The following is a 9,519-nucleotide window of genomic DNA, read 5'->3' on the forward strand; positions in this document are numbered from 1 at the left end:
TATCAGCACGCAACAACTTGCTGAGATGCCTAGCTGAAACATCCTGGGGTGCTAGTACATCCACATTCCGTACAAGTGCTTTTGCACTTGTTTACAGCATCTCCAAATATGCTTCCCCCACTTGGTGCCGCAGCGTACACACTTGCAAATTGACACTGCCCTCAACACCACCATGAGATTAATCACTGGTTGCCTGCTTCCAACTCCCACTGACTTTCTGCTGGTGCTATCAGGCATCGCCCCAGGTAGACTTCGTAGGGAAAACCACGTAGGCCTACACAGTCTGGTCCTACAAGTTATGTCAAAACATGACCACCTCCTCAACCAGATTGTCATAAACTCGCACTCCCAAAAGCCCCTGCGCTTGAAATCTCGACGCCCGTTTTTCAGACCTGTTGCAGCTATCTGTAAATCCAACTTCCACATTTCCAAAGTTTAAAACAGTGAATGGAGAGAAGTTGCGAGACCAACAATTCACAGTCCTTCCCAATACCAACACTCCACCTGGAGCAAAACTACTCAGGAAGGAATGGGTGAAGCTCAATCGCCTGCGGACTGGAGTGGGCGTTTCAACAGCAACATGTTCCAATGGGGCCTCGCCGATTCACCATCTTGTGCGTGTGGCTCAGATTTTCCAACTGCACACCACATTATCTACCATTGTCCTGCATATCGACCCCAGGACAGATATGTGGACCTAACAACGCTCGATGAATACACAATCCATTGGCTGCTGCGCCTGACGTAACAATGTGATCTGTTGCGGCTTCAAACGCAAAAAGAAGACCTATAACAATTCATAAACACAAAAAATTTACTTTCACCTGCCAGCGACTTCCAATAGCGCACCCAGAAAAAAATTAAAGGGAGTGGGGGGGTAGTTTAGAAATATCGGCCGAGTGATTTGTGACAATAGTGACAGTGACAATACGCCAATCCCCATACCTTTGATTAATATTCAAACATAGTTGCTTATAGAAGACCCGAGGTATTATAGGCCTACGTGCAGTGATGGGCATTATCGGAGATAATTTACAGGCGATAATTATCGTCGATAAATTTTTATTGCTTATTGTTGTGTTTTTAGCTCATTCAATCAGAGTCATACTGGAATTCTGTTTTATTATAAAATTGCACAACCAAGATATAGTGTGAAACCTGCAAAGTAAGCCCAAAACGAGAAGTGCCAATTAACAAAAGCAGGCGGATGAATATTAAGCAAAAGAGAAGACCCGAGGGAAACGAAAACAAAGTACATCGTTTCAATGCAAATAAACTAAAATACATAACACTTATCGTTATCGCTCAATCATTTTTTCAGTTATCGTTATCGCCAAAGGCAATATTTGATTATCGCCGATAAATTTTATTTCGGATCAACACACAAGAGGAAAGAACATGAAAAGTAATATTTTTACTAGCCACCTAGTTAATGAAACTAAAATTGAAACCAGTTCTTCTACAGTGCCTGAAGTGTGTGTGCACAGGTCGTTGTCAGGGGAGGGGGCACGCCCCCCTGCAGCGACGGCCCTGACAACACAACAATTTTTAGAGTTGCAAATTGCAATGCAATGAAATGCATGCAATAATTCTCTTGTTGTTTTGCTGCAATGGGCAATCGCGAGTGAATTTTACAAATAAAATGCAACCGCACAGGCGACTTTGCTGTAAACAGCTCTTTAGCCTAAGCAGAAAGCAAAATACAAAGTTTGGAATTTTTTATGGTATTTCCATTTGATTTATTTATTTTGCCTACTGCACGTGGTAGCCACTTTAACAAGTCGAAATTCTGCCACTGAAATTGATTAGAATGAAACCGCCAACCAATCATAAGCTACGGTAAGTGACGTAAAAAACGGCGAAAAGAAGATCATAGAAAGCAAATTAAGTGATGGATTATTTGTCAGCTGGTTGGCTTAGGGGTTAGGGTTCGGGCTAGAAAGTAGTCATTTCATTGACGCGTGTTCGATTCTCACCACTGCTATTGCTCTTTTTCTTCTGTAATTACCAAATAAAGTTCAAAACAAGCATTAACTCTCTGGATGAGTGCTAGAAGGGTCACAATTGGACGGTAGCCTCTTATAACACGTTCTGATTGGTTGGCGGTTGCATTGTAGTCAATTTCAGTGGCAGAATTTCGACTTGTTAAAGTGGCTACCACTGCACGTAAGCGGCAGTTTAACTCAATTGATAAAAGCATCCAACTGGTATCTGAAGGTATAATTATATGCACGGCGGTTACCTCAGTGGTTTGATTTTGAATCAAGAGGTTGAAGGTTCGATACCCACTGCCGCTGTTGCGATTCTATTCATGCATAACTTGCAAAAAGTTTTGTCACTTTGCAGTATATTATGTTCGATTTTTCGTCATGTTGATGAAAACAGTTCGTGCTGCATGGGATGGGGCAGCGCTAAACAAGAAGAAAAAAAAAATTATCGTTATCGGACATTGTTGGCGATAATTTTATCGTTTATCGTTATCGCTTTAAGCATTTTTCGTTTATCGATTATCGTTATCGCTCAACTGAAAAATGAGTTATCGCGCCCAACACTGCCTACGTGTATAAATATACATATAACAAATATGTTCGAACAGTCGAATGACTTTGTCAACAAAAACCAGCATCATGCTAAACTCAAAGTTGTTTCACAAGCTTGAGACTTTTGTGCAGAGGGGCTGTTGTAGTCTAGACTCTAGGCTACTGAGCAGAGGCGTGTGTCTTTTGTCATAGCTGTGTTGTTTGGATAAAGGCTTGTTTAAACATATTTTATTTGGCAGGGAGAATGAAATGCAACTCGTAAATATTGACAAACAAACATAGATCTTCCATGAAAATGATGTTCTGGTTCCCTCCGCCATTGAAACTTCTCCTTTATATTAGCCATGCAAGGACGAAAGTGTAGCCTAATGTTCTTTTACAACTTTGTCGATTCCAACGTCTGATCTTCTAACTTGTGATTATACTATAGAACAGTGTATACTACAGTTGACACGCTTAAAATACAGTAAACCATTTTTGTTTCTCTTTTGTCAGCAATGTTTTGTTTGTTTTGTAGTCCAGCTTTACACTGATGCCATAAAGGGTTAAATTGCTAGCTGGAAAACAGCTTCCAAAAAATAACAGAGACTAGAAATCAGAAAAAATTTGATCAGAAAAGAGTAGCAATATTTGCAGAGAAGAGTGGTTAAAACCTTTGGTCGATCTGAATATTCATTTCGCTTTCCCTTATCTAAATGGAAAAGCAATGTAAGAGAAAAAACAGAGAACAAAGTAAAGGAAATAAAAGGAAAAAGCAGGGTGCCTTAAACTGCACATCTTTGATCAAAGAGCAAAAAATTTTGGGGGGATAAGTAACTACAGTATTGCAAACGTCAGTGCACTCAGCAACAACTCGGCGAAACCGAAGTACCCACTGGAGGTCATCCCACCGACAATTCTCAACAAAATACATTAAAATTGTGCATTTTGAGAGTACTTTCAGCATGTAGCCTATCCGTTGTAAAACCTTGTTAAATAATGCAGTAACAGAAGGTGAAATGTTTATTCAAAATATTTCGGGGGGGAGGGAAAGTGCCCCTTTGCCCCTTCCATGACTACGCCCCTATTTATGATCTATGCTACTCACAAAAGCAATACGTTTAACATATGTTTCACTTTTAACTTCTGGATTTAAAATAAGAAACGCAGCAAAAACTGAAAATTTTAGCTGCCAAAAACAATTTTGAATAGAAAATATTTTCAAATTTTAATCCTGAATGCAACCTAACAGTGTATTTGCTAAATTTAGTTGACTTTGCAGAAATCAGGGCTGTGGTGTCAAGCGAAAATTATACGACTCCAAATCCTCGATGGATATTTGGAACTGGACGACTTCGATTCCGGCTGTAGTGTTGCCAGATTTTTGAAAGTTTTTGTCCTTTTTCATTTTTCTAAAATTTTATTTTATTTGTTGCCAACGAAATTAAAACAGCAACGTTTTCAAAAACTGGCAAAAACAAATACTTTACTTTCTGGTGAAATTTGAGAGCACGATACAGAGAACAAGAAAAAATATTTTGAAAAAAGATAGCAAACAAAAATATATTGTCCAATGTTCATCGTTTTGTATCAAGCCAGAGTCGGAGTCGGCCTTTTTTTAACAACTACGACTCTGGACATACCAAAATCCTTTCCACTTCGACTCCAGGACTCCAACACAGCCCTGGTAGATATGCATGTACCCAATTTACTATGGACTACTCAAAAGTGTTCATTGGTCTTCATCAGGTCATTGCTTCAATCAATTTGTGTATGTCCTGAAATTTTTGAGTGCAATACCGGTACAATATTTGTTTTAAAGTAGACTATTCATTACGTTTTGAAGGAGCCAATTAGGCCTCACATGGGCTTCCTATTTCTAAAAACCTGGTTGGAACTCTGTCATTTTTAAACGGAATCGCTTGTATTTAAATTTTTTATGCATTTGTTTACATATCAGTAGATCTCAGCAAGCAAAATTTTATCTTTTAAATCGGTTCGAAGCGAGTCATAAACGGAAAATGCTTTAGCCTACCTGCTAAATTTCCGATTTTTGCCTATTTAGCAGGGGTATCTTGAAGTGGCATTGCCCACCAATCATTTTAGGCTTTTCAAGAACTTTAGAATGGCTAAGCAGGACAAGAAAATATAGCTTTACACAATTGAACGCCCCTTTAGTCCATACAGCTGATGAAAATGAAATTTGATATCCATGACCATAGCCTTTTCGTTTTCAATACGAATGGTGCCGAGTAAGACTGGTGACTTTTTGGTATTATTATGTAGGCTACATTTTCACAATAACAAATAAAATCATCTTTCTTAAAAGTTTCTTTAAACGAGCTAAGTGATAGAAAACGAATTTATTTTGAACTTATGTTGATAAAACAACATTTAAGGAAGAGTCAAATGACTAGTTTTGTTCCTGAAAATAAAACAGGTTTGGCTTACGCATACAAAGTGAAACAAATTCGCCAAGTTGGCTTCAATCAATTTAATGTTAAACATACGGTACTAGGCCCAAGCAAAAAATAATCGCAATTATGCCATGACATAAAGCCAAACCAGCCATCATTTGTTTTTATCATGTGAGCAGATGGGCATGTTGCATGGCGCATAATTTTGCAGGTTATGCCTAACTGGTATAAGCTGATGTGTGTAATAGATAACTGAAAGCTGTTAAGATAGGCTACATGCAAGCTTGATTGAATAATTTAGCCTTATAACTAATTGAAACAAAACGTTTAGTAGTTCCATTTGTGCTTGGCCTGCTCTGCCCCAACCCAATAGCAATGACTGAGCCAAAATAAATATCCAATAAATATAATTTCCAAGAGAATACGATAAGTTTTATTGAAATGTTGTGCATTAATTTAAGTTTTGTTTAATGTAAAAAAAATCTTGATTTAGTTGATATTTTGATACTGCAATGATTGTTTCATCAAAATTACATAAAACACAGTTAAAAAAAATCATAAAGGTAAAATTTTGCATCACGTTACGTCTTGAAGCTTAGGCCAGCAAGCAACCCCAACCTTTGCAGCATTTTTTGAACCATAAGAACCACAAGGTGAGCTGATGAGTTTTGTTGAGTTTATTTTTAGCTAAAATTTAAAATAAATTGAACAGATGACAGGCAGATCGTAAGCTATGTTGCTTTGTCAGCAGGTCGTAAGCTATGTTGCTTTGTCAGTTTGGTCGGATAAAGAAGTTCTCTCTATCAATAAGGAAACGCGCTGTGCACAAACAATTATTTTTCCTAGCCAACAAGTTAAACAATATCTCCGTCATAAAGTTGTCTAACCCTAAAACACAGAGTCGTTCTCAAACACTACGGTGCCTATTCATCATACCGCAAACAAATCCACAGTCTTATAATAATAGCCTCTACACCTGCGCATCTTACCGTGTGTGCCGAGGAAGCTAGCAGGAAAATTGAAAAAATATTCAAAAAAATCTCTACTTTACTCAGTGGCGTATTTAGAAAGTTTGTTAGGGGGGGGCCAAGACATTGTGTCAGTCAGTCGCATAGCGGCTGACTCAGCGGCTGGAGGCCAATAAGGGTACTCTCAATGGTAGTAGCCTACATGGAAAACTCAAATTTGGTGAAAATGGTTGTTAATTGTTTCAAATTTTTTCTACTTGGGTAAAAATTAGACTTGTTTGATCTTTTAAATAGGGGGAGTAGGCTATACCAAAATGTCATATGATGCGTCAGAATGGGGGGAGAGGGTTAGTTGAAGCCGTCAGATAGGAGGGGAGGGGGCCCAAAATCAAGAGCGAATCTGTAGAAGTAAGTTACTGTTCCAATCAATGAACCAACAAAAGATATCAAACACTTCAGAACATAAACAATAAGTTAGTCCTTCCGACCTCGAATAGCCTACCTTTTGAACATTCTCGGCGATTCGCAATGACAATTTACAGTTTAATGCGATGACTGCGCTTGGCAAATATATCAATGACTGCATCATACTCGAGTATAATATCCTTGTTTAAATACATCTGAGCTAGTAGACCATCCAAACGTGGCTCGGTCATGGTCGTGCGGTAATAATTTTGCAGGTAGGCTACTTTAGTGAACTGAAACATCGCTCATTGGAGGCAGTTGTAACTGGAAGCATAGCAAAGATTCGAAGTAATTTATGGATAATTGCCGAGTTATTCAACAGCTTGACACGCATCCACAAAAGTCGCATGTCTTTTATCCACAGAAACTGCAAGCCAATTCGCTTTTAGTAATTTAATAGTAGCTGCAAAGCAATTGCTTGGTTCAACATCCAGCATTTCATGGTAGGCATGGTAGAAGTCGAAAATCTCGTCGATCGGGCAGTTCTCATCTTCATGAATCAATGAAGGCAGATATATCATGTGCTGACTTTAAAAGCTAGCGAGCAGTGCTCATTGGATCTCTCGTGAATTTGTGCCATGCAATCATAGACTCCTTAAGTAAAGGACTGGAACCTCCCATGCTCGGGGTTTGTAACTTGAGTCCGAATGATTAACTTGAGTCCTGGCTTAAATGACTTCTAGAGAAGCTAGAAACACAATCTTGGATTCTATATTAGGGTTTTTGAGGATGGCGAATTCAATAGTGTTACTTTCAATAATACCTGAGGTCATTTTCAAGGTCAAAATATCATATTTTAAGGTTAAATTACAGAATTTTGGTCATTTTTGCCCATTTTTGCGTCTAAATCGTAAAGTAAAACTGTTTCAAAGAAGTCTGTGACGAAATATGATATTGTGCACCTACTGCATCTATTGTGTAAGATATTTTCTCTACACTGCGTAAGTTCTTTGAAGTTCTTTTTATTTATTTTCGGAAATATTTTGGTGATTTCATATGCCCTAGCAAAACATTGCGGTTCCAAGCCTTTGTGACGTAACAATTTATTGAAATCAAAGCTGTAATTTGCATGGCAAGACTGAAATGCGTTGCCGGTTTCATTTTGCTGAGTTGTTATCCTTTGTAGATGCACCTTTAGCTGGTAGTATAATGCTGCTTGTACTACTTTAGCTAAAATTCAATTGAAAGCTTATGTCCTCAATGTAAGTGACAAAGAAAAGCCTTTGGGATGCCTCAGGGGGCAAGAAAAGCTTTCCAACTAGTAATAGACATTGTCTATTATAGTGTCATCTTGTTATGTATTGTCAATTTGTGTATTATATTGTAATCATTGACTCTTTTAGATAATAGCCATAGTGTTAAGAAATACATATGATGTTTATGTAATAGCATATTTCGTCACAGACTTCTTTCAAACAGTTTTGCTTTACGATTTAGACGCAAAAATGGGCAAAAATGACCAAAATTCTGTAATTTGACCTTAAAATATAATATTTTGACCTTGAAAATGACCTCAAACGGTGTTGAAAATAACACTATTGAACTCGCCATCCTCAAAAACCCTAATATGAAATCCAAGATAGTGTTTCTAGCTTCTCTAGAAGTCATTTAAGCCAGGACTCAAGTTAATCATTCAGACTCAAGTTAAATACCCCGAGATCGTCAGTTTCCAGTCCTTTACTTAAGGAGTCCATGCATGCAATAGACCTTTTGCATAACAAACCAACAGAGCGTGACGTTGGAGTCGTGAACGACTAGCCGCTGTTTGCAATGCTGTGCAATAGAGTTAGTGGCGTAGTTTGCAGGCGAATAAATTGTTTAACGTTTGCTTAAGCTGTTGTTTTGTGGTCTTTACAGGCGTGTATCAGTGTTTCAGTATAATTTTCCAGAAAATAAAACTCTTTTAAGTTGTAAACTTAGGCTACAGAAGTGTTAACCTTCGACCCGTTCTTTATTGTATTGGAAGCGATCTTGCCCGGCAAAGATAGGAAGAATTTCCTGTATTACACAGCTTCAAAAGCTAAGCATGCAAATCAAAATGTTGATGCAGAACTTGATGACGATGTTACTTTCGAAATACCTCAAAATGATACAGGAGCACTGCATCTAGGCTACATAGACTAGCGGTGGAAGATGAATTTTTCTTGGTGTTGATGAAGCTTCGCCTGGGTTTGTTTTATACAGACTTAGGCACAAGGTTTGGTATTACTTCTGCATTCGTATAGTACACCGTATTTTTTATTCATGAATGCATCTCATCTCATGTATTCAAGGTTGATTAGTTTGAACCTATTCCGTCATCGTGATGTTATCATAGCAGCCATGAAGCTAGACTTCAAAAAGGACTAGCCTACTCAAGCACCATGATCACCATCGACTGCACTGAAGTACGTCTCGAAACACCATCCTCACTTCACCGTCAGTCGCAAACGTACTCGAACTATAAAAGTACGAACACTGCAAAGGCATTAGATTAGTGGGAGTTGATCTAAGAAATGGGGCTATTATGTTTGTATCTCAGTTGTAGGCTACACTGGTAATGTGAGTGACAAAGAAATACGTCAGAGGAGTGGATGTTTCACCTTTTGAAGCAGAAAATAGCTGCTAATGCACTGCACTTCAATGATGCTGTTATGGCCGAAAAAGGGTTTCTTATAGAAAAAGATTTAGCCTACATGGTATTGGTCTACATTTGAATATCTCTCCTTTCCTAGGTAGGCCTCAAATGAGTGAAGACGATGTGTTGAATACACGAAGTATTGCACGCCATCGCATTCATGTAGAGAGTGGGCCATAAAAAAAATTCGTCAATTTCACATCTTCGACAGGAAAATACCAGTGACTATGCTTGGCATCACCAATGAAGTGTGGTTGGTTTGTTGCATATGTTATGCAGAATGAAAAGAAAATGTTGCAATAACGTGATCCATAATTCCCGGTCAAAATGCACACGCTCCACAATGGCCGTCCTAAATTGCCTTTCCTAGTCTGTTAGCCAACATTATGATTAAAACGAACAAGAACTGAAGTGTACCGATAACTTACAACAATTCATAAACACAAAAAATTTCCTTTCACCTGCCAGCGACCTCACGCTTGCTTGCAATAACAAGAAACGTCTTCATAAACCGTAGAAAACAAGCGATTCTT

Source organism: Aplidium turbinatum, chromosome 9 (genome assembly GCF_918807975.1).
Source record: "Aplidium turbinatum chromosome 9, kaAplTurb1.1, whole genome shotgun sequence".
NCBI lineage: Eukaryota > Metazoa > Chordata > Ascidiacea > Aplousobranchia > Polyclinidae > Aplidium > Aplidium turbinatum.